We start from the raw sequence: 26,582 nt of genomic DNA on the forward strand, positions 1-26,582 counted from the left end.
CAATTAACATACACTTGAAATTATATGACATCTGAATTTGCTTTAAAAGAACGAAGCAAGGGAACAGAACAAGTGGAGATGAAAAAGACTGACCATAAATTGATAACTGTTGAATCTGGATAGGGGTTCATAGGAATTCATTATACTATTCTCTCAACTTTCTAATGTTTGAAATTTCTGTAATAAATTTTTAATGTTTAAACAAAAAGAAAAAAAAATCCAGGATCTTGCAGATGAATGGATAAAGAAGATGTGGCGCATATATACAATGGAATATTACTAAGCCAGAAGAATTGAATAATGCCTTTTGTAGCAACATGGATGGACCTAGAGATTGTCATGCTTAGTGAAGTAAGCCAGACAGATCAGGAGAAATATCATATGACATCTCTTATATGCAGAATCTAAAAAGAAATGATACAAATGAACTTATTTACAAAACAGAAAAACAGACTCACAGACTTAGAGAATGAACTTATGGCTGTGGTGGGGGAAGGATGAGGGGAACAGATAGTTAGGGAGTTTAGGATGGACATGTACATTCTGCTATATTTAAAAGCTATAACTAACAAGTTCCTACTGTACAGCACAGGGCACTCTGCTCAATGTTATGTGGCAGCCTGGATGAGAGGGGAGTTTGGGGAAGAAAGGACACAAGTATACGTATGGCTGAGTCCCTTTGCTGTTCACTTGAAACTGTCACAACATTTTTTGTTAATTGGCTCTATTCCAGTATAAAAATAAAAGCCTTAAAAGAAAAAAAGTACTTGAGGACACAAACATTTGGGGAAATGGAAACTATGCGTAGAATCCAGGCTGTTTCACTTATTCAATACTCCTTCTATCAACTGAAAAACTTGAGTGAGTTGCCAAGACCATGTGAAGCCAGAACTTTGGTCGGGGAGGAGGATGGCAGCCTCCCAAGCCCGAGGTATGGAGGTGAGCACTGTACACCCTAAAGGCTGCCGTTCTAAAGCCTCTTGGATTGAAACAGGGGGTTTCAACAGCAGAAGAGTTGGCTCCTTCCCTCCTGTTTATGTTCTGTTCATTTTCATATTCATTCATATGTAGACAGAAGTTATAAAATATACATCTATGAACCAAAAATAGTAATTTAGCTTGATATTAAAATTTCTCCTTTGTAAAAATAAAAAATAAATTACATTAAATTAAAATTTTAAAAGAAATGGAAGAAAAAATAAAAAGCTCTCCTTGGCTTGACCCAGACTCCCTGTGTCCCTGTTTCTCTGACTCGTCATGTTCCTGAGCTGGCCAGGACCTTCTTGCCTCAGAAGCACGCTCTGTGCTTTTCTACTTTTGTGCTTTTTTCAGGCTCTGTCCCTGCCTGTGCTCCTTTTTCTCCACGGATCCAAATCTCTCCCATCATATGAGACCAGCCTGAATCCCACTTCTCACCCACAAAGCCTCCTTTGACCACCTCTGGCTTGATGATCTCCTATACATCTGAACCCCTGTAGCATATATTCCCTCCACCTGGCCTTCAGTCAAGAATTGCCTCTGACATATCCTGTATCGCCACCGAACATTGATTTTGGGGGAGAACTTACAGCCTCTTGCTCATGGGCATTTGGGTCAGAAGGGGACCTCTGGTCAACAGTGTCCAGGTCCGAACTAAATGAAGTTCCTGACCATGAACCCACCCCTGGGTCCCCACAGGAATTTCCTGTCAAACTCCCTCCCCCACCCCTCTGTGTTCCATTTCCTGTCCTCCCAGCCTCACCTCTGAATCACAGATTTCCCTGCTAGCCCTTCCATGCTCTCTCTCCCCTCCATTCAATAAGCATCACAAGTTTTCAGATAAGAACGCTTTAAGAGATCAGCTCTGCAGCCTCTAGAATGGCTCCAGGAGAGTTGATTCTGTTTCCACAAGCTGATGTGGTACAGTGGCTGTAACACTTTGCAGTTAGCCAACCAGGGATCCTGAAAGGTCATCCGTCCCCCTGCCATTCACTCATTCATTCAACAAATATTTTTTGAGTGTATGCTATATGCTAGAAGGGGATCCAGGCAAGCAAATAAGCAGTTGCAGTGCGGTAACAGTCTCTGATGGTGCTGGTGAGGTATCCCACACGGGTGAAATTCTACTCTGTTTAACAATATGTTAAGAAGCAGGGGCCTCCATGCTCTTCTGCAGCCCTTTCCAGAGACAGAAATTTTTTTTTTATGGTTCACCCAAGTCTTCAAATATCTCGGACTCTTTGCATTGTGTTCAGTCCCTAAGTTGTGTCCAACTCTTTGTGACCCCATGGACTGGACCCTGTCAGGCTCCTCCATCCACGGGATTCTCCAGGCAAGAATACTGTAGTGGGTTTCCATTTCCTTCTCCAGGGAATCTTCCTGACCCGGGAATCAAACCCACATCTCTTGTATAAGCCTAGTTAACAGGTAGATTCTTTACCATTGAGCCACCAGGGAAGCCTTGTTTCCATGACTTATTCTTTAAAATATTTATTTATTTGGCTGTACTGGGTCTTAGTTGTGGCATGTGGGATCCAGTTCCCTGACCAGGGATCAAACCCAGGGCCCCCTGCATTGGGAGCATGGAGTCTTAGCCTCTAGACCACTAGAGGAATCTCTGTTTCCATTACCTGTTAAACTTAGCAAGAATCTTTAAAAAAGAATTGGTCAAAACACTTAGGAGTCTTCATGTAATTCAAGATGGTAATTAGGGCACGCCTCCAGCATGTCACCAGGTGCTTCAGCTTTGCCTAATGTTTAAAGTTATGCTTTAAAGGCAAAAATTTAAGCACTGAATGATTCTAGCTGTCCTTTACTGAATACATGTTCAGTGTCAGGCAATTTTTATAGGCCTAGTCGAGAGACCTGAAGGCCCAAGGGAGTCTGAATTACCATACACTAGGTCATTAGACCCTCCTTTGGTCCTGTATCCCTAGATGTCTGTCTATCTAGTGGACTTCCGTTGTGTTTCTGGACACACTCCATTCTCTTCTCTTCTGGTATCATCACTCATCTTTGTTCAATTCAGACCATCTAGTCTTCACACCCACCTTTGGTCAAAGGGTAGGTAAGTGACCCATACTATACCAAGCTGCCATCCTCTCCCTTGAGCTTGAATCTTAAGAAGCTTGGCCTGTGCTATCTAGCCTCACTGATGAATTCTGAAGCGACTTCCCATTAGGCCCTACTCTGCTTAGAGTCACTGCCGTTGGTTTCTGCTGCTTGCAACCAAAGAACTGTAACCAAGACAGTGGTTCACCAATTACCATGAAAACTGGAATTCTTTTGTTCCGAAGAGAGCAAGCTGATAATGTCTGAAGCTTGCAAACTCTTCTCAGCTTTCTGTAAGAGGAGGAGGGACTCAGGCACCAGGGCCATGGACCGTGGGACATTAGAGAAAGGAACTGCCTGACAAACAGCAAACGTGCCAAATGAACGCTTTCAGGGAAAGCAGAGTTGCCTGAACACTATTGATTCTGGGCCCACTAATGGTTCGGGCTGGGGGCTGGCGTGACAGTTCTGCCCCACTCAGTGCGGGGCCGCCAAGTCAGGCCTTTCTGATGTCAGCAGGGAAATAGGAGACTATTAAGGAAGCACCTTATCAGGAACTGAGCTCAGTGTCACTGGGGAGACAGTGGCAATTAGCCTGATGGAGGCCATGAAGCAGCCCCAGCTCCCGGGCAGGTGTGGAAGAAATTAGCCGGAAGCGTCTTAACTGACAAGTCAGCTTAGGCCCCAGCAGAAAGAGGGCCCTGAGCAAATGCTGATGTGCCCTTTTCTCTGGTTGGGAAGGTCCCCAGCCCTTTCAAGTTTCTTCTGATCCACTCTCTCTAAGCACACACACACACACACACTTGCTGCTGGACATCTATGCACTTTACCAGCCCCATTTACAAAAGCAAAAAGGACTGCTCTCAGTTGAACAGTATGTTCGTATTTATTAGGTCAGGCAAGCAATGTGGTTAAGGGCTCAAGCTTTAGAGACTGGACTAGAAGGATTCACGAGTATGTGAGGGGTCTTATTTTGAAGAAACTCTCACACAAGCCTCATCACTTCACTCCCACTCCAAACACACATGAGGCAACGTCAACAGATATGACCTGAGGGCTGGGAAAACCCTTTCCTGCTCTGCAAGAGTTTACTGTGTGACCTCAGGAAAATCCCTTTGCTCTCTGAGCTTCAATTTCTCAACTATAAAATGAGGCAATTACTAGGTGATCTCTGAGTTAGCTCAGGTCCTCTGAGAAGCAGATGGCAAAAAGGGGTTGTTGAACAATTCAAAGACTTCAGAGGAGAAATTCCTGTGAGAGAAAATGAAGGGTGAGCTGAGAAAGGCTGAGAGAGTCCTCAGGCCACAATGCAAGAAGAGAAGAGGAAGGGTAAGTGGAAGCGTCTTAGATGGGCCCTAAATCTAAGGAAAGTTTAGGGAGGCCATCAAGCCGTCCTTAAGCGAGGGACAGCTGTCAGCGGAGTTCGGTGTCTCCCAGGAAGAGGTCTGCCTTAGCATCTGCGCTGTTTTCTGTCATCTGGGAAGTGTGGCCTCCGAGTAGACAGTCCAAGAAGCTCGTTCAGAGCAAGCAGCTGGGGCCTCCGGAGCTTGGAGGTCTGCGAGGTGCATTCTTTGGGCCATAATCCTCTCTAAGCAGCCTGTGTGCTCTCCTGTCTGTTGTTCTAAGAACCCTGGAGCTCTGCCAGCAGACCCAGAGCCACGTCGACATGAGGGGTCTGGCCGGGCACTGCCCCGCAGGCTGGCCTCCTGACTGGCCTGCGTGTAGCAGCTGCTCTTGGGCACTCCCCGATGGCAAAGCTGGCAGGATGTTTGTGCTCATTTAACACATTGGGATCAAATGTTTCCTGTCACTCCTATTTTTGGCTGTGCTTTGGTCTTCAGAGAAGGGAAGTGGGGGCTTCAGTTTCCCTGCTGTCGTCTTTGTTTGAAGTGAAGCCAAACAAAAGAGGCCCTACCCTGATTACATCTGTCCTGTCTTTCCTGGTTCCCCCCTCCCCAGGCTGGAGACCCTGCATGCACACGTCCACACATCCACATACAAGGATTTGTATGCCTTTGAGTTCTGGATGGGTCTGGGCTGAGGAAAGCCTAGGTTTGAGTTTCCTGGATGTATAACCCTGGGCAAACGACCATCTCCACCAGCCTTGACATTCTTCTCTATAAAGGTGGGACAATAAAACTTAGCTCTTAGGGTCATTGTGAGGATTTCATAAGACAAGGCACACAAAGTTTTTAACACGCAGCTTGGAGCATAGTGTGTGTATGCGTGTGTGTGTGTGTGTGTGTGTGTGTGTGTGAGTGTGTGCAAATGCACTTAGTTGCGCGTGCACATGCACTCAGTTGCTCAGTCACATCCAACTCTTTGCAACCTCATGGACTGTAGCGTGCCAGACTCCTGTGTCCATGGCATTTTCCAGGCAAGAATACTGGAGTGGGTTTCCTACTCCAGGGGGATCTTCCCAATCCAGGCATTGAACCCGCATCTCTTGCATCTCCTGCATTGGCACGTGTATTCTTTACCACTGTGCTGCCTGGGAAGCTCCTTGGAGCATAGTACGTGCTCAATAAATGATACTTATTCGTGGTGTCACCTACTAAACACCTCCTATCAGTATCATCATTCCTGCCTTCCATTGTATCTTCTCGTGAGAACAAAGGTATCAGAAATTTCTCCTGTTCTCAAGAAGCATACAGACTAGAATAAGAACATAGAGAAAAACAGAAACAGAGAACGAAAACTTGCCTGGGGAAAGAATGGGAGGAAGAGATAGGGAGTTTGGTATGGACATGTCCTTGCTGTATATTTAAAATGAATAACCAGCAAGGACCTATGTATAGCACAGGGAATTCTGCTCAACGTTACATGGCAGCCTGGATGGGAGGGAAGTTTGATGGAGAATGAATGCATGTTTACGTGTGGCTGAGTCCCTTTGCTGCCCACCTGAAACTATTACAACATTGTTAATCGGCTATATTCCAACACAAAATAAAAAGTTAAAAAAAGAGAACACACAGAAAGTTGCTAGACAGTGGGGCTGGCTTGGGAAATTTTGTCACAATCAGGACTGTCTCATTCATTTTGTGACTTCTGTTGGAGCTCCCTCTGATGTCTGTATATTCAGTCTCCTGAGCTCATGGATAATGTCTTAGACCCAACACACCATAATGTGTAGAGATGGTGCTCCTGGCGTGGTGAGTGTACTTTCCACACACTGAGAAAAGTAGAAAAGAGAGTACTGGTTGGGAGTGATGATAAAGCTAGAGGAAGCAATGGACCACCAAACCCAGGTGATGAAGGGCCTAGTAAGCCATATCAAGGAACTGGTCTTGAACCTGAAGGTAACAGGGGTGCCCTTGATGGGTTTCAAGTAGGAGAGTGATGTAATCAGATTTGTCTGATGGCTTCAGAACAATTTACCCCATTAGCGCCTTTCCCAGGGGAAAGCCTGTCCCCTGGAGAGGAAAGTATGAAGAGAAAGGATTGGAATTGCACCCGCCCCTTCAAAGCACTGTCTGCTCAAACTTTCCCTGACCTGTCCACCATCTGAACAAAGGCCCCACGGCCAGCTGGAGAGGGGCCTTGTTGATTACTCACAATTCCCTTTCCAAGAGGACAGGCGTTGATATGTTTTCTCTTGATAACACTGGCTCCTTTCGAGCAATAGGACTTCCTGTCTGATCAGAGAGCAATTACTGCACCTCCAAAGAGAAAACACTTTAAATAAATCCAGTTTTAGCCCTCCGTCCTTGATAATGGAGACGTTTGCTCACTAATCAACCACTGGCTCTGAGTTTAAGGAAGAGTGGGCATTTAGGACACCCCGTAAACCAAATCAATGTTTCCGGATTTGTTTAGTACAAGAGTCCAATGGCCAAAGGAGCCTTTCCCCAGGGAATCTGGACCCCTTTATGCCAGCCTGGGCATGGAGCTTCTGGTTTTCCTGCCCCCAATCCTTTCAGTATCTGAGGCCAGGGACCTGTGACGATCAAGGCCAAGATTTGGTCCACTTGGGGCAAGTCCAAGCTTATTCAGGTCAAACTCTGTGCCCTTTGAACTGTTTACATTAGGGGGTCACAAGGAAATTTGCATGAAGAAAGGTTGTCACCCAATATCCATCATTAACTACTGCATTTTTTCCCCACCTTGGGAGAATTTAAAAACAGAAAATTCTACCCCTAAATGAGCATTCCTACTAGAGATCATTAGTTGGCTTAACCCTCTTCTTTCCAGTATCTGCTGGGCTATCCCTCACCCCTTGCTTGCTCTTTTAAGACCATCAGAAGGATAAGAAGTGGACAATAATGTTAGTTAACATTTATATAGCACTTGCAGTGTGCCAATATTGCACCAAGCACTTTTCATATACTTAGGTGTGTGGTTTTCTCAAACACCTCAGTGACATAGGTACTATTATTGTTCCCAATTTGTTTTTTTTTTAACAAGGAAATTTTTTTTTTTTTTTTAGGTCATGCCCTGTAGCATGAGGGATCCTAGTTTCCCGACCAGGGATTGAACCCATGCCCCCTGCAATGGGAGCACAGAGTCTTAACCACTGGACCACAAAGGAAGTCCCAATTCTTATTTTTAAATGAGATAACTGGGATACAAAGGAGTTCAGAAACTTTATCTCTCTCTCTCTTTTTTTTTTTCCTTGGCTGTACCACACAGCTTGTGGGATCTTAGTTTCCCCAACCAGGGATTGAACCTGGGTCCTTGGCAGTGAAAGTCTAGATCCCTAACCACTGGACCACCAGAGAATTTCCAGGAAACTTTCTAAAGTTTGAATAGCTGATACATGGCAGGGCCAAATTCTGAACCCAGGAGATCTTGGCTGTGGATTCTGTGCTTGTAACCTATGCAGACTACCTTTCCAAACCATCATCCTCACTCCAAACTCTTGGCCTTCTCCTGTCTAACCCTGGCTCCATCCTTACCTCTTCCAGGGGATTTTCCTGAGCTCTTAGATTCCTGAAGGACAGGAACAGTAATCTTGTTCATCATTGCCTCCTGAGCACTTCGCACCTAATTGATGCTCAGAATAGTTATTGAATAAATATTATGAGTCATTGAGCACTGGCCCAAGGCGCTTCATCTCCTAAGGGCTGTTGTACCCTGTTACCACTCTACGTTGTAATCACTTGTCATGTGCTCGCGACTGTTCTCACAAGTGAATGTCTTGCATCCTGGGATGGATGGCAAGATTTTCTGTCCTTCCTTTATAGGAAGCTCAGCCCTAAAGTGGTGCCCACTCAGAGTTATTATCTGGCTTTTGTCCACTTACCTTTCTACTAGGTGTGGTAGGCTAAGTAATGACTCCTCAAAGTATACATATTTGAATCCTTAGATGGATATAGATGCTATATAGCCAAGGGGGAATTAAGTTCACAGATGGAGTTAATTACTGCCCTTGGGCTGGGGAGAGCAGCCTAATCCAGGTGAGCCCGGTGTGATCACGAGTCCTTGTACGTGGGAATCAGACTCAAATTTGAAGACACTATGCTGCTGGTTTTGAAGATGGAGGAAGGGGCCAGGAGCCCGGAAGTTCAGACAGCCTCTAGACACCTTCCCAGAGCCTCCAGAAAGAAGGTTGCCCTTTAACACTTTGATTCTCGTCAGGCTTCTGATCTACATAATGGTAAGACAATAGCTGAGTGGTGTTACCTTGGGAGTGTTGTTTTTTTTTTTCTTTTTGGGTGCTCTGTGTCTTCATGGCTCTTGTGCGGGCTTTCTCTCGTTGCAGCAAGTGGGGGTTACTCTTGGTTGCAGTTCTCATTAGTTGGCTTCTCTTGTTGTGGAGCACAGGCTCTAGGTGCGTGGGCTCAGTAGTTACTCTGTGGCATGTAGAAGTTTCTCAGACCAGGGATCGTCGCCTGTATTGCCAGGTGGATTTTTATCCACTGCACCACCAGGGAAATCCAACTGGTGATGTTTTAAGCCATTAAGTCTGCAGTAATTTGCTATAGCAGCCACGGGAAACAAATACGCTTGGTACTGAGGGTAGAGAGGTGAGCAAAACCAACATGATGTCTGCCCTTGACAGCTTACTGGATATTGCCACTGTCTTGGGGACTCTGGGTCTGGCTGGCAGTTCCTAAAGCACATTAGGTTCCAGAAGCATCTCTGGGACAGCGGGAACTCTGCCCTTTCTGGAGCCTGGAGCCTGTCAGTGGTGTTCAGAGCTCTCCTTGGCTCATCTGGTCACCTCTTTTGGCTGCCATATATTATTTTCTATGTGTTTGGGACTATACTGTTTTGCATAAGTACCTAATTTCATCCTGACCACAGCACTCTGAGAGAGGTATTTTTATCCCCATTTACCAGATGAAGAAACTGAGGCACCGAGAGGACAAGTGACTTTCCTAAGAGCACACAAGTAGTTAGTGGCAGAGGTGAGCCCAAGACGTCTGACTCTGAAACCCACCCATACCATCAGCCACTCCGTTTTTGTCCCATCTTCGGCCTGCCAGCTTCACCGCACCTCTCTCCACCCCCATGCGTGTCTGAGGGCAGTTGCAGGGTCCACTCTGGCTTCTAATAATAGGGCGGAGTCCCTTGTTAGGGCAAACCCTGCTCCCACGCAGATGCACAAAGGGGTGCTTTTCTTGCGGAAGCCCAGTGAAGGCTGAGATGAGCAGGATGCTGAACGGCTCTTGAGAAGATGTCTTGGAGACAAGCCCTTGGCAGAGTGGGTAGACCAGGACAGCACCCGGTGATAAAGAAAACCACATCTCAAGTGCAGGCTGAGGGCGATGGGCTGTGTTTCTGGGTGAGCTCTGGGCCCAGAAGTGGCCCCTAAGGAAGCCAAGATTCAGATCTACCCCACTGCAGGCCTTCACTCTAGGCAGCCTCATCTTTCTCCAGCCTTCGCCTCGGAGGCGGCTACATTTCTCTCAAGGCGATGTGACCTGCCGTCTAGACTCCAAGGGAAGAGAGGCTGGATGTGGGGACAGGGAAGGGAGGTGTTCTTAACAGCAACCGCAGCAGTAATAATAACAGCTACTATTTACTCAACATTAAAGGAATCCCGTTTAATCCTCAGAACATCCTTTGGGGTAGATTCTCTTATCACCACCACTTTGCCAATGGGGAAACTGAGGCTCAAAGAGAGGACTTCTCCAGCTCACACAACCAGAAAACAGAATCTGGTCTCCCCGGTTCCAAAGTCCATGCTGCCACAGGAGTCAGGGACACACAACTGAAATCATTAACTAGGTCGCCTGTCACCTTGACCTAAAATAGAACCGGGGAAAGGGCCGGTCTCCAGCCTGCTCCCACTTCTCCCACGATCGTGGCCGTGATGAGGCTCCCAGCTGCCTTGCTTGGGAACCTTGCCATGGGGCGTGGGACCGTCCGGCCAGCAAAGGGTGTGTGTCTGTGGGGCGAGCTGCCCTATCGCACTGGAGGGAGTGGGGAGGAAGTGACTCAATCATCAAAGGCCTGGTCTTCCTCCGGGAACTGTCCCTAATCACCATTATCCCACTACAATAATACCATTTCAGAGAGACTGTGAGCCGGGGCACTGTGTAGCCATGTAAACTGCTTCCTGTATCTGCCAAACCCAACAGCATTCGGCAATTAATAGAATCCAGCGAGGCCTCCCGCCCTGATAAGGCCGGGCAGCGCTGCTGCTGCTGGCCTTGTTGTTCAATGACGCATCGCCCTTGTGCTGCTAAGTCATTCTCTCTCCTCCCCGGCAGCATGGGGCCACAGTGGCCCGGGGTCCCTGGGAGGCCGGAAAGAGTCACACATACTCTGCTTGGTTTTGCCATTTTGTGGGGATGAAAATTATTTTTATTCTTCTGCTAAACAAAAGTCAATCCAGGCCACCCTAGGGTGCTGGAGGAGAAGAGGATGATTTGGGATTGGGCACAACTCTGGCAGCCTAGATCAGGGATCCACAGATAAGTAGATGCTTCATGAGGTGGTGCAAGGGAAGAAGAGGTTAGAAAAAGTTAATACAACATGACCTCTAGATCATATCAGGATTTTTGGATTTTAAGAGCCTGTGTGTGCGTGCTAAGTTGCTTCACTTGTGTCCGACTCTTTGCAAACCTATGGACTATAGCCCGCCAGTCTCCTCTGTTCATGGGATTCTCCAGGCAAGAATACTGGAGTATGTTGCCATGCCCTCCTCCAGGGAATCTTCCCGACCCAGGGCTCAAACCCACGTCTCTTACATTTCCTGCATTGGCAGGCAGGTTCTTTACCACTAGCAACACCTGGGAAACCCATTAAGAACCTCAGATCCTTGTAAGAAACTGCCTTGAGGACATAGAGAAATGCTTTCGAAAAGGACCTAACCCCACATAAATTATCTGTGGTTCTATGGATGCAGTTGGGAGGTGACATTTCACAGTCCCAGGGCTCCCTGAATCTTGGAGGGAGCATGGTTTGACGGTGATGGCAGCTCAGAGCTACCTCCTGTCTGTGGCCCACGGCTGCAGTCTAATGTGGGTGGAAGCACCTTAAAATGCCGGGATGTAAAAGGTGCAGCTACAATGGAAAGGCATGGAGGTGCCTCAAAAAATTAAGGAAATTACCATATGATCCAAGCAATCCCACTACCGGGCATATATCCAGACAAAACTATAATTTGAAAAGATGCATGCAGCCCTCTGTTCATAGCAGCACTATTCACAATAACCAAGACATGGGAGCAACCTAGACGTCCTTGATGAATGGATAAAGACGATGTGGCACATATATACAATGGAATATTATTTAGCCATAAAAAGAAGGAAATCTTACCATTTGCGACAGCATAGATGGACCTAGAGGGTATTATGCTAAGTGAAATAAGTCAGACAGAGAAAAACAGATACTGTGTGATCTCACACATGGAATCTTAAAGCAAAAATCCAAAAAAACTCCCAAACTCAGAGATACAGAAAACAGATCTGTGGTGGTTGCCAGAGGTTAGTGGGGCGAAATGGGTGAAAGGAGTCAAAAGGTGCAAACTTCCAGTTAAAAAGCAAAGTCCCAGTGATGTAATATACAGCCTGATGACTATAGCGTATGATACTGGGTTGTACATTTGAAAGTTACTAAGAGAGTGAATCTTAAAAGTTCTTATCACAAGAAAAAAGAATGTGTAACTGTGTGTGGTGATGGATGTTAACTAGGCTTATCCTGTTGATCATTCCACAGTACATACAAATATCGAATCATTATGTTGTATACCTGAAACTAACATATGTCAATTAGCTCTCAATTAAAAAAAACCAAAACACCATTCTTCCCAGTTTTCTTTTTGGTGACCTGCAATGCGCCCTCCTTTCCTGTAAGTGGGGGAAGCATTGACTACTTAGTTTGACTCGCTTTGGACCTTTTAGCCAGATTCCCACAAAGTCATGGCTGGTCAAGTTGAAGGTGTGATTCTGACTCTTCTCCAGAGAGGGACTTCACACTTGCTCACTTTCCTCCTCTCAAGAATGATGCAAATGAAGGCAAAGGGATTTCCCCTCTCCCCAGCCAGGCCAGAAGAATCTTTGGGGAGGAGAGTGAGGCTAGAGGATGTGGGCGTTTAAAAACTGACTCTCACTTTGTAGGAAGACTCTCTCTTGGTGATTTGCAAATTGTACTCAAGTGTAGTAACTTCCCGGATTTGGGTGTTTTGTGTTGTTAGCGTTGCTGTTCTGGGTTAGGGCCCATTTCAATGAACTTCCTTGGGGGACATCACGTCATCATACTCCTGTAGTTATTATGCTCTAACAGAAGGGAGCAGGGAGGTAGAGAAGAAGGGAGCAGAGGTGAGGATGGGACCATAGCAGAGTGGGGAATAGTCTAAGATTTGAGTTCCAGATCTGCACTTCCTAGCTGTGCAATCTTGGGCAAGTTACTTCACATTCTTTTGTCTCCTGTCTCTAACAGGATAGTGATTAAAGGACTCCATGCCTCAGACTGCTGTAAGGGCTAAATGATATCATGCATGCAAAGTCGTTAATATAGCGCTTGGTGGATATAAGCACTCAATACCCACATACTGAACTGCTAATGGCTTTTATTGTGTAGTCATATTATCTCTGTCCCCCTACTCCCAGCATCCAGACCTTCCTCAGGAGCAGCAAGCGTATGTAACATCCCTTGTTATATATATGGTAGAATGAAATATAGGACCACATACCTTGCCCAGTCTTGAATACCTCCAAGGACAGAGGACTCACTACCTGACTAAGTGGCCCATTTAATTTTCAGAAAGTTCTGGCAGATGGACATTTCTTCTTTTCAGTGAATCAAAGGCTGTCTTTCTGAGGTCATTGCTTGTTTCTTGCTGTGCTCTCCAGAATCACAGGAAATTTAAATCTGATCTTTGGTCTACATGGAAAGTTCACATATTTGGAGAGAGTTGGCATACCCCTTCTGAGATGTCTCCATCTGAAAGGCTTGAGAGCCCTTAATGAGGTTGGCCACTCTTTTGGAGTTTTTTGTTTTGTTTTAGGAGGTTTTTGGTTTTTTTTCTTTTTGGAAGTTGTTCTCCCCTCATCACTTTCTCTCCAGTGAGAGGGTAAAATTAAAGAAAAACAACAATAGCAACAACAAGCCAGAAGACTCATTCACTTAGCAGAAAACACAGGGCAAGTTTCACATCTTTTGTTGTGGATATGAATCTCCATGTCTAGGCGCCGGAGCAGTTGGAGGTGGATGACTGATGGGAAGCGGTTCTGGGTACCAAGTACACGGCACTGTCCTGTGGCTGGTGGAGCAGTTCCTTCACCAGAAATGCTGGAGGAGCTTTACTGGAAAGGTAGGAGGGCCCCTCTGAAGTCGGGCTGTGGCTGGCCTCCCCAAGGCTCCAGAGCAGGTTGGGGTAGATAGCAACTGGACTGTGATATCAGGGGGCCTCAGGAAGGCCAGCGGTAATCTCTCAGGCCATACTGGATGAGCATCGAGGATCTGGGAAAGGGACACTACAGGCTTAGGTGTACTTGATTTGGGCCCAGGCGCTTACCTTCTCCCTCCTCTACATTCAATAGTTAGCTGCTTGGAAGATAATACTAGTCTGAATTCTGTCATACCTACTTCAAAGGGAATGACTCAGTTCGACTTTTAGTTGCTCCCTAACAAGGGTTTCAATCCAAATCTCTTGGTCCAATGTCATGTTGAACAATTATTACTATCACATACATTTGAGCCTTAAGTTGCTTTGCCCAGGCTTTTCTTTAATGTCTTAATAGAAGTACAGTTGATTTACAACGCTGTGTTAGTTTCAGGTACACAGCAAAGTGATTCAGTTTGAATATATATGTTCTTTCTCAGATTCTTTTTCATTATAAGTTCTTAAAATATATTGACTATAGTTCCCTGTGCTATATAGTTAACCCTTGTTGTTTATTTTATATATAAAAGTGTGAATCTGTTCATCTCAACCTCCTGGTTCTACTTTAGTGAAAAATGTCATGGGTAATTTGATAGGGATCACATTAAATCTGTAGATTGCTTTGGGTAGTATGGCCACTTATTCTTAATTAACTTATTTATTTATTTTTGATTGTGTTGGATCTTTGTTGCTGAGCACTGGCTTTCTCTAGTTGCAGAGAGCAGGGGCTACTCTGTTGTGCTGTGCAGGCTTCTCATTTGGTGGCTACTCTTGCTGTGGAGCATGGGCTTTGGGTGCATGGGAATTGGGAGCTGGAGCACACAAGCTCAGTAGTTGTGGCTTGTGGGACCTAGAGCCCAGGCTCAGAAGTTGTGGTACACAGGCTTAGTTGCTCCACGACATGTGGAATCCTCCCAGACCAGGGACTGAACCCATATCCCCTGCATTGGCAGGTGGATTCTTACCCACTGTGCCACAAGGGAAGTCCAGTATGGCCATTTTAGCAATATTAACTCTAGCAATCCAAGAGCATGGACTATCTTTCCATTTCTTTCAATCATCTTCAGTTTCCTTTATTAATGTTTTATAATTTTCAGAGTATAAGTCTGTCAGCTCTTTGGTCAGGTTTATCCCTAGGTATTTTTTTTAACATGATTTTTAAAGCTTTTTTTTTTTTTTTTTACTTTCTCTTCTTTCATTGTGCATGTAAAGAAATGCAACAGATTTCTGCATATTAATCTTCTATCCTGCTACCTTGCTGAATTTTCTTATCAGTTCTAATAGCTTTTGTGTGGCGTCCCTAGGGTTTTCTATATAGAGTATCATGTCATTGCATTTAATGACAGTTTTACCTCTTTCTTTCTAGTCTGGATACCTTTTCTTTCTTTCGCGTGGCTGTAGCTAGGACTGCCAATACAGTATTATGCTGAATAGAAGTGGTGGTACTGCTTTGCCTAGGGTTTTGCATTACCTCTCGGACAAATACCCATTTCCTTTACTCTTACACAAATACCACACTCACAGCACTTCTGACACGAGAGGTATGAATTTATTCCTACACCAACCAGTTCTCTGACCAGCTGGATATCCTACAGTTCAATTCAGTCCTGATCTCATGGACTGTAGCCCACTAGGCTACTCTGTCTATGGAATTCTCCAGGCAAGATTACTAGAGCAGGTTGCCATTTCCTCCTCCAGGGGATCTTCCCCACCCAGGGGTTGAACTTGGGTCTCCTGCATTGCAGGCAGATTCTTTACTGTCTGAGCCACCAGGGAAGCCCATCTACGTGGAATTAGCATCAAATCCCACAAGTTAAGGGCTCAGTCCCACAGACTGACCCTACTTCAGACACCAATCGCCAGTTCCAGTTTGTCTCTGGCATTTCTGACCAACTGGCTGTAAAGTGGGGTTTAATAATTTGCAAGGACAGTTCACAGAACTCAGAGAAACACTTAGGTTTACCAGCTTACTATGTAATAAAGAAAACAATAGACAATATGGATGAATAACCAGATGAAGAGCTTCATAAGGTAAGGTCTAGAAGGGTCCCAAGCACAGGAACTTCTGTGCCTGTGGACATGGGCTGCTCCACCCTCTCTGCAAAAAATGTGTTCACAGCCCTGGAAGCTCTTCAAATCCTGTACTTTGAGGATTTTTATGGAGGCTTCATTACAGAGGCACAATGGATCATTAGCTCAGTGTCCAGCTCTTGCCCACTTCCTGGAGGATGGAAGATGGGGCTGAAAGTTTCAAGCTTCTAATCATGGCTTGGTCTCTCTGGTGACCAGCCCCCATCTAGGAGCCCATCAAGAGTTGCCTTATTAGAAAACCTATCACCCCAGAAATTCCTAGAGATTTGGGAACTCTGTGTCTGTCAACATAAGCAAACCAAAACCTAAATCTGTAAATGCCTCATGGTTAAGAAATCAAAACACAAGGACCACAAATCATACATACCCAACTGGGCTTTCCCAAATCAGCCAATTGCTTTAGCCAATCAAATAATACCCTTGCTTTATTCCACCTCAGTTCAGTAGCCTCCTTGTTTAATCAGTTTAACAAATGTATCTGTGACCAAATAATTTCAGAAGTGATAATTATCAAAATCTTGAATCTTGTTTGCATCTTCTACATTAATATATATGTATATATGTTTAGTGTGGGATGGATATGCCTGGACCTGATAAAACCCTTAAAATTCTCCTCTTCATCTTGAGACTTTCCTGCTTCGTTACATTCAGTCACACGCTCTCTACCCTCGACCACCTGCCCTTCTTTATTCACCTTTGGTATTCAGTGCTCTTTATAACCCAGTCCATCATGAACCTTGTCTCATTCATTCATTCATCTACCCATTCATTCCATAAATTCAACTGAACCATGTTTATTAAATTGAATCAACTGTTATTGATAGTCTGTTAAGCATGGTTCTAAGGGGAATATAGCTCTAAGCAAGACAAACATTGTCCCTATCCAGAAATTTAAACTAGACTGGTAGGGATAGGAGGGTAATGAGTGGATTGGAGACAGCCAATAAGCAAACAAATGGATGATAGTAATAAACTATCAATTTTATTTGAAGAAAAATAAGTGAGGGTAAGGAACTTGAGTGTGGCTGGAAGACTGGTGCTCTTTTTAGATACAGTGTCTAGAGAAGGCCTTTCTGAGGAGGCCACATTAAAGCAAAGACATGAACTATATCAGTGAATCAGCCAGGTGTGATGGCAGAGAGTTCCAGGCAGAAGGACCGGCCAGTGCAAAGGCCCTGAGGTAGGCTGGGTTGAGTGGGTTGGAAGCAAAGTGGACAAGGAGACTGTGTTAGATGTTAAGATCAAAGAGATGGGGTGGAGAGGGCAGGATATGGAAGACTTGGTCAAGACTCAACTCCTCTGCTTTCCAGTATGTTCCTTCAGCTGCTCATTTGCAAATCCTGCCATAGTGTAGGAGGCACTTAATGTCTGACTGGCTCATTAAGCAGCAGTAGCAGTTTGCAGAATACCAAGGGGCGTCACGGATCTGCCGACACCTCCCTCGGACACACATCGCTTGCCAGGGCCAGCCAGGCGCAAATTGCCTCACTAACCAGCCACTGCCTGCCAATTTCAGCAAAGGCCTTCTCGGCGCCCCCTTGGCTTTGCTTCTCAAAGAGTCCACTCGCTGCCCACAAGTTTCCTCTGAAATGCCCTTGCCCCTGTCTTTTTCTGACCACACAACTGTGAGCCTCATGTATTCTGCCTTGACTGGTATTGCAGGGTACAAACCAAACTTGTTGCTTTCACTGCTTGGTAATATTTTGACTCAGTATTCTGAGTCAGACTCTTAAAGTATTCTGACTCTTAAATCATGTAGTCAGCAGGTGTTGAGTGAATATAACTCGATTCAGAATGCTCCTAGTTTAGGAGTCCAGGGTGAATTATAAACATTTTTCCCATGAATGGACCTTCTTTGACTTTTGTGAGAAGTGTTGGGGGTTCATGGACCTGTAGTTAAATGTAACCAATGACATTTTTACTGAGCACCTCTCAATATCTGGCATTCTCTGAAGCACTGGTAAAACTGTGAAGAGGCACACCAGATCCCCTGGGGAGGAACTTACAGTGGGGAGGAGAACGGGCAACAAACAAACAATAAATATCAAGGCATGTTTGGATTGTGACAAATAATCCTGGGGAAACAAACAAGGTGGGAGAGTGGCTGGGGCAGACAGTTTCATGGAGTGGGTGGTCTAGGGTGGCCTCTGTGAAGATGGCTTCTGAGACTAGATCTCAATAAAAATGAAGAGCCAGCCATGAATTTCCAGCAGATGTAACAAAGTTCAAAGGCACTGAGGTAGGAATGGCTTAGTCTTTGGAGAAACAAAGGAGAGTGGATGCCCAGGGCAGGTGTATAAAGTCCAGTGAACCATTGTTAACAGGCTTGGATTTTAAGTGCAATAGGGAAGCACTGCAGGAATCTTCAGCAAAGGAATGATGAACAGTCCACTGTGGTTGCCAGGTGAAAAAGCCATCAACAATCAGCCCTGACATTTGTACAATGCTTTTCCATTTACAAAGCCCTTCCTTATTGCCTTGAAAATTCCATGGATGGAGGAACCTGGTAGGCTACAGTCCATGGGGTTGCAAAGAGTCGGACATGACTGAGCGACTTCACTTTCTTTCACTTTCCTTAGTGGCAATTTCAAAATCATCACAATACCAAATGAAATTCACAGAATAATTCTTGTTTTATGGATGAAAAGCTGAGGCTCAGACTCATTCAAGTGACTAAAGGCAGCTAAAATAACCAACAAGTGACAGGACTCAGATGAAAGTACAGCCAGCTCTCTGTTGCCACAGGTTCTGCATCTGCAGTTTCAAACAACCCTGGATTGAACACAAGTGGAAAACTTCCAGAAAGTTCCAAAAAGCAAAACTTGAATTTGCCTCACACCTGCAACTATTTACACAGTATTTACATTGTATTTACAATTATTTGTTGTTGTTGTTCAGTCGCTCAGTCGTGTCTGACTCTTTGTGACCCCACGGACTGCAGCATACCAGGCTTCTCTGTCCTTCACCATCTCCTGGAGCTTGTTCAAATTCATGTCCACTGAGTCAGTGGTGCCATCCAACCATCTCATCCTCTGTCGTCCCTGTCTCCTCCTGCCTTCTGTTTTTCTCAACTTCAGGGTCTTTCCCAATAAGTCGGCTCTTCTTATCAGGTGGCCAAAGTATTGGAGCTAGCATTTATAATGTATTAGGTATTATGAGTAATTCAGAGATTATTTTAAAGGAGGATGTGCACACCCAGGTGGGAAAACCCTCTTTCTTTGAGAAAGGTACTGTTATTATCAACTTATACATGAAGACACTAAGGCTCAGAGATGATACTAAGGAGCAAATGACTCTAACATCCTTGCTCTTAATCTCCGCTGTACTTCCTTCTTTTGGGAGACAGAGTATCTTTGCTTTTTCAGCCTTGATATTTGACCCTTAAGTGTTAAATCAAAATGTTTTCTGTTAGGAACACATGGAAGAGCCTTACAAAATTCCCTGAAAGGAATCATCAATCCATTGGTTCATCCATCCATCCACCATAGCAACCATCTTTCCCTCTGGTTTATGCCAAGTTATTAAGAAAGAATGGTGGGCAGGGTAAGAGCAGGAATATTTGAATGAGCTACTGCCCTGCTTTCCCCTGAATTAACCCCTTGGCCCCTCTAGAAGAGACTGAAATGTTTCAGGATGGCTATGAAAACAGACTCTTGCCTCCCTTCTCTTCTTTGTCACTGCTTCTCTTCACCCATGGCTGGCCCTGGAAAAGCAGCTGTGAATCTACTTGGGCTGGAGCTTCTGTCTAACTTGTCATCCTAGGGAGACAACGTGTATGTCAGAAACATACACTCAGATGTGCAATTTGTTGCTCATCTGGATGAGTGGTGCCCACTGGGTCAGTGAGGCAGAAATGACCACAGCTGTGGTGCAGTGGAGACGTCAAAAGACCATATGGGCGTTTTTCTTCTGCAACACACCTTGACGAGTTCCTTAACCTCTGAGCCTCGGTTTCTTTTTTTGTTTACTAGGACAGAATTTTCCTTTTTCCTTGCCTCCTTTTTCTTCTCCAGCACAAAGCCTCTGGTATGGAAGAGGTCTTTAGTGAGACAGAACAGAAAGATTGAGACTTGGTTAAGCTAATAACAAATCAAAATGAAACTGATCAGTTGAGCTGGATAACATCAGCTAGAGCCACATCTGTTAGTCCTGTAGATACTCCACTCTAGACTCACGCAGGTAAAGCACGGGTAACCAAATAAAATGCCTGGAAGGACCAGGCAGGAAATACACATGAATGCCATTGGAGACAGCACCATCTACACCACGGGAAAAGTGCCTTGAGGAGCTCAGGCACATAGACCCACCTCAAGGGGCAGGTGTGATTCAGTTCTGAGCCATTGTTGCCATGTGGCAACACAGGTTCATTGCTGATGAACCATTCCAGTTTTCAAAGAACACCTGAAATTCTGATTTTTATGCAAAATCTCCTTATTATAAACATTACCTACTCTGTCTACTTTTCTTGTCTTTATAATTTTATTTATTTATTTTCTTTATTTTGGCTGCATGCAGGCTTTCTCTAGTTGCAGCAAGCAGAGGCTGTTCTCCAGTTGCAGTGTGAGGGCTTTTCATTGCAGCGGCTTCTCTTGTTGTGGGACATGGACAAGGACACGTGGGCTTCCGTAGTTGCAGCACATGGGCTCAGTAACTGTGGCACAGGGGCTTGGTTGCTCTGTGGGATCCTCCTGGACCAGGGATCGAACTGGTGTCCCCTGCATAGCAAGGCTGACTCCCAACCACTGGACTACCAGGGAAGCCCTCTGTCCACTCTTTGAAAACAGTGTGGGGCCATAGAACATGCTGTATTAAGGGGAAACACTTCCCTTCTTGATGATTCCTCCCAAAAGGAGGCATCTATAAAAACCAAACTTACATTTAGCAAAGGGAAAGTAGGGGGAGAAGTAAAATAAGAGTTTGGGATTAACAGATACACATGACTAAATATAAAATAGATAAACAATAGAGCCCTACGGTACAGCACGGGGAACTATACTCAATATCCTGCAATAAACCAAAGTGGAAAAGAATATGAAAAAGAATACATATAACTGAATCACTTTGCTGTATAGTAGAAATTACACAACATTGTAAATCAACTATACTTCAATAAAAAAATAAAAACACCGTTGGCCTCTGCCCCACTCTTCATTCATTCTTCCTCAGGTAGGACAAAATAACTTACCTGATTGATGGGTTTGGAAGAAGGCACTGGGTTATAAGAAAGAACCAGGTATTTGTAACCCCAGTGCCTTTTCTCTCCCTTTCCCTTGGGAGCTACCCACCCAAGGATTCTGCCCTGATGAAGGCCAGCCTACCCCAGTCCAGCATGGGCAAGTCTCTAATCTGGGATTCTGTAGTAGGAACCCTATCTGCCCACTGCTATAAGCCATATTCCCCCAACATCCACTTTATTGTTAAGGTGATACATCACTTCCATCAGCATACTCTTTGGTCTTACTTCTCAGTGGGTTCATAGTCGAAGCAGGAAAAAAGAAACCCTAATTACTGGGTCTACCTCCAGGAGTCAGCTCTGGTCCCAGGTCTTACATTTGCTTCCTCTAACAACAAACTAAACCTTTGAATGCAGGATTGTAACTTCTATATCCCATGAGAATGAAGGCAGGAGTGTGCTTAGAAACCTGAAGATTGGGCTTCCCTGAAGGCTCAGTGGTAAAGAGTCTGCCTGCCAATGCAGGAGACACGGGTTTTATCCCTGATCTGGGCAGATCCCATGTGACGCTAAGCCCATGTGCCACAACTACTGAGCCTGTGCTCTAGAGCCCAGGAGCTGCAACTACTGAGCCCATGTGCCAGAACTACTGAAGCTCATGTGCCCTGCAGCCTGTGCTCTGCAACAAGAGAAGCCACCACAATGAGAAGCATGAGCATCTCAACTAGAGAGTCGCCCCCACTCGCTATTAGAGAAAAGCTGGCACAGCAGCAAAGACCCAGCACAGTCAAAACTAAATATAAATAAATAAAATAAAATTATTCTTTAAAGTATTCCTTTCTTTAAAAAGAAAAAGAAACTTGAAGATCTTTTGGTGATTCTTTGGATGGAGCTTGGAGAGATGGGTAGAGAAGATTGAAGGGATTATGGGAAGTAAGAGAAGATGGAAAGAAGATTCAAAAAGAGAGTCACTGGACACCCATCAGAGGAGGACACTGCATGGAACAGAGGTGAGTCAGTGAGAAAAATACAGAATATTTTGTACCATCTTCTGAACATCATTTGTGTTCAGGATCACCTAACAGTAAGGTTATTTTCTTTCAGGTAAAGGTCTGTACTTACACACCTTTCCTAGGGGTAACATGAAAATAATAACATCTCTCATGCCTCCTTCACAAGGTTGAAAGGATCAAATGAGTTATCTTTGGAGAATCTGACTGTAAGACCCTGTTATCTGTATCATCAATAACGTAATTCAAGATGCCAAGAAGAGGCAAACTTACTTATTCTGAAACTCACTTTCCAAAACCCTAGAGAACTAAAATCAGATGTTCTTTTCTTGAGAATGATTTAACAGCCATTGGGAACAAGAAAAACTAATACCTAGAAAAAAGGTTAAACGGCAAAGTAAACCATTTTGAGACTCATTCATTGAACATGTATTGAGCATTTACTATGCCCCTGTCACTGATATGGGAACTGGGCATGCAAAATTGAATAAGCACCCTGAACAAAGAGAGGTTTTAGTGGTGGCAATTTCCAGCAATTCAACGTGCTGTATTTTTGTTTTGTCTGATTTTAACTGAAAGTACATTTTTAAAGAATGTTTGGGAATTATAGCCCTACAATAAAATATGTTTTGTTTCACTTCCTTTAGCTGTTGTTTCATGACAACACTGACCTTCTGACCAGAAGCAAAATTCTGGCCTTTCTAAATATCCCATATTGGCTGGGCTTAATGGGTTTTCAAAATAAATGGATTGCATTTCTCAACCTGTCAAAACATAGAGCATGAAGGCTTTTTCGAACTTGAAAGGCCTGCTCTGAGCATGGATTCAGAGTCCACCGTCTGAGCCAGGGAGCCGAGAGCCAGCTTATCAGCAAACTGTTATTTTTGATGGAAGCAAAGGTGACCAGGACAAAGAAATGAGCTCAGGGAGGTCAGACTAACTTAAACATGATGTCACCCAGGGCAATCAATGCATCAGAGGCCTTGGATTCTCTCAGAAGGGAATTTTAGAGGATTTTAACTGAGGCAGAAATCTAAGCCCCACCTGGCAGTTCCTGTAGGATGGTCTTCAGGAGGAGTTCAGAAAAGGGATGGCCCCACTTGGAAGATCAGCCCAGGTGCTGATGAGTAAGTCCAGGGCTAACTATAAAACGATGGGCTGTGTTATTATTAACAATGGAAGTATGGGAAGATGCTTCAGTGATAGACCAGCCCAGCTCCACTCCATTTTTTTAAGTATCTTTACGTTTTTAGAAAAAGATTTACTTATTTGGCTGTGTCCAGTCTTAATTGTGGCACACATGGTCTTTGTTGCATCACATTGGATCTTTCATCATGGCACAGGGACTCTCTGGTTGTGGCCCGTGAGCTCCAGAGCATGTAGGCTTCAGTAATTGTGGCGTGAAGGCTTAGTTCCTCAGTGGCATGTGGGATCTTAGTTCCCTGACCAGGGATCCAACCCACATCTCCTACATGGCAAGGCAGATTCGTAACCACTGGACCACAGGGAAGTCCCTCCACTACTTTCTATCTGTGTAACAAGGCCTCAGGCTCCCCATTTGTGAAATGACAACAAAGGGCTGCCACACAGGGCTGCCATATGATCACATATAACAACTGGGTAGATAAGTCCCTCCTGGAAATGAAAGCCCAAAGCAGCTCTTCCTGACCCTCAGACTGGCTGCTGCGGGGTCACACCCAGCTCCTCGGCAAGGTCAAGAGAGGCTCCTTATGTATTAAGAAATGCCCAAACTGGGTCAAGCAGAAATTGTAATACTTTAATGGCTGAATTTTCCTGACTCTTTTCCACATCTCATTTGGAGATGAATGTGAGGCTCTGTGACTGAGGCCTTTGCAAAACCGCTCCCTCCCACTTTGCCCCCACCTGAGACCCTGTTCTCGGTGTATAATTGAGAGGCCCTTGGGAGTGTTGGGGCTTGTCCCCCAGGACTTCTCCCCACTATCTTATAGGCTGTGTAACAACTTTTAAGTATCTGATCCCAAAGTATGAGGGGGAAGAGAGACTCCCAGAGACCATCACTCTGGGAAGAGGCACGAAAGCCCTCACCAAGCAGGGGCTTCCTCTGCAGGAAGTGTTTTATTTCACAATTAACAAAGGCAAAGAGAACCCTTTCTAGGATACGTTTTTCCCTCAAGGCCACAGGGTTTAAAACTCTCTGCCTGCCAGCCATTGCTCTGTATGAATTAGAGGAGCCAATGATTGGGGCAATATGTGCCAGCTCTGTTGAAATAAACTTCATGGAGTTCGTCTGCATCTTTCTCCAAAGGGATGGGGGCTCTTGTCAAGGTCAGCAAGAAGCATCATTTTATGATTCAGCACAGATCCAGAGACTTCAAAAGGAGGTGTGTAGGGGAGTGGTGGGGTGAGCGGGGAGCCAAGGAGAAGAAAGGAAGGGGGGAAGGAGGCAGGCAGTCAATTACTAACTCTACCTGACCACAACCAACAGCTCATCCAAGACACTTGCAGAGTGGGTTTGGGGATGACAGGAGGCACATGAGAATCCAGCTCAGACCATGCTGTATTAGTGGTGCAGGAATCCACTGAAGTAATTCCACATATCCATCTTGCTGGCTCTGGATCCCAACAGATCACTGAAAGAACATCAAGAGCTGTCCCTGGTGTTGGCCATTACAAGATAGAAGGGTCTCCAAGCCAGGATGTGAAATAAACCATGAACAAATGCCCACAGACAAAGCCCTGACCAATGAACAACCTGGGAGCTACAATGGCATAAACCAGAGGGGGTGGATGTGGCTGGTTTATATGCTTCTAACTCTTTGGTACTGTGATTGTGAGCCAGGGAGCAATGTTTGTAGCACATTGAACTAGAAAAGGACAGTCTACAGTGTTCCCAAGTTTGCCTTCTTATTAATTATCACCATCACCTTGACCTTCACCACTACCATTTTTATGGTCATTATTGGCCATTTTCATCATTATTCCTTGCCTGTATACAGTCTCTCACAATTGACAGAGAACTTCTGCATCTACTCTGATAATTTTAGCATTACAGTAGCTCTCTGAAGTGGGGAGGGTACCCCATTCTCCCAATGTGTAAACCAAGGTTTATTGAAGGTAAATTGCTGGCCCTAAGTCATACTCTGGTTTCTTGTAAGTATTGTCAACTTATAACACTACAAATTTCCTCTGAGAATGATATTGAAATATTTAACAACTGATAAGACATAGGTAACATCTATTTCTGCTTTATTGACTATGACAAAGCCTTTGACTGTGTGGATCACAATAAACTGTGGAAAATTTTTCAAGAGATGGGAATACCAGACCACCTCACCTGCCTCTCGAGAAACCTGTGTGCAAATCAAGAAGCAACAGTTAGAACTGGACATGGAACAACAGACTGGTTCCAAATAGGAAAAGGAGTACATCAAGGCTGCATATTGTCACCTTGCTTATTTAACTTCTATGCAAAGTACATCACAGTAATCCAAGTCTATGCTCCAGCCAGTAACGCTGAAGTAGCTGACGTTGAATGGTTCTATGAAGACCTACAAGACCTTTTAGAACTAACACCCCCAAAAGATGTCCTTTTCATTATAGGGGACTGGAATGCAAAAGTAGGAAGTCAAGAAACACCTGGGGTAACAGGCAAATTTGGCCTTGGAATACGAAATGAAGCAGGGCAAAGACTAATAGAGTTTTGCCAAGAAAATGCACTGGTCATAACAAACACCCTCTTCCAACAACACAAGAGAAGACTTTATACATGGACATCACCAGATGGTCAACACCGAAATAAGATTGATTATATTCTTTGCAGCCAAAGATGGAGAAGCTCTATACAGTCAGCAAAAACAAGACCAGGAGCTGACTGTGGCTCAGATCATGAGCTCCTTATTGCCAAATTCAGACTGAAATTGAAAAAAGTAGGGAAAACCACTAGACCATTCAGGTATGACCTAAATCAAATAACTTATGATTATAAAGTGGAAGTGAGAAATAGATTTAAGGGACTAAATCTGATAGATAGAGTGCCTGATGAACTATGGAATGAGGTTTGTGACATTGTACAGGAGACAGGGATCAAGACCATCCCCAGTGGAAAAGAAATGCAAAAAGAAAAATGGCTGTCTGGGGAGGCCTTACAAATAGCTGTGAAAAGAAGAGAAGAGAAAAGCAAAGGAGAAAAGGAAAGATATAAGCATCTGAATGCAGAGTTCCAAAGAATAGCAAGAAGAGATAAAAAAAGCCTTCTTCAGCGATCAGTGCAAAGAAATAGAGGAAAACAACAGAATGGGAAAGACTAGAGGTCTCTTCAAGAGAATTAGAGATACCAAGGGAACATTTCATGCAAAGATGGGCTTAATAAAGGACAGAAATGGTATGGACCTAACAGAAGCAGAAGGTATTAAGAAGAGGTGGCAAGAATACACAGAAAAATTGTACAAAAAAGATCTTCACAACCCAGATAATCACGATGGTGTGATCACTGACCTAGAGCCAGACATCCTGGAATGTG

General features: G+C 44.6%; 1 long non-coding RNA gene across 1 annotated transcript in view; it reads left to right on the top strand.

The window, feature by feature from the left end:
• The first annotated feature begins 8,453 nt into the window (after positions 1–8,453).
• The window catches only part of LOC129629298 (uncharacterized), a 30,375-nt gene continuing 12,246 nt past the window's right edge, over positions 8,454–26,582 (top strand). Inside the window, exons 1-2 of the long non-coding RNA XR_008703126.1 lie at positions 8,454–8,626; positions 21,922–22,081. This is a non-coding gene — a long non-coding RNA (uncharacterized LOC129629298). The remainder of the gene's footprint in view (positions 8,627–21,921; positions 22,082–26,582) is intronic.

This window comes from Bubalus kerabau, chromosome 15, assembly GCF_029407905.1.
Source record: "Bubalus kerabau isolate K-KA32 ecotype Philippines breed swamp buffalo chromosome 15, PCC_UOA_SB_1v2, whole genome shotgun sequence".
Classification (NCBI taxonomy): Eukaryota; Metazoa; Chordata; class Mammalia; order Artiodactyla; family Bovidae; genus Bubalus; species Bubalus kerabau.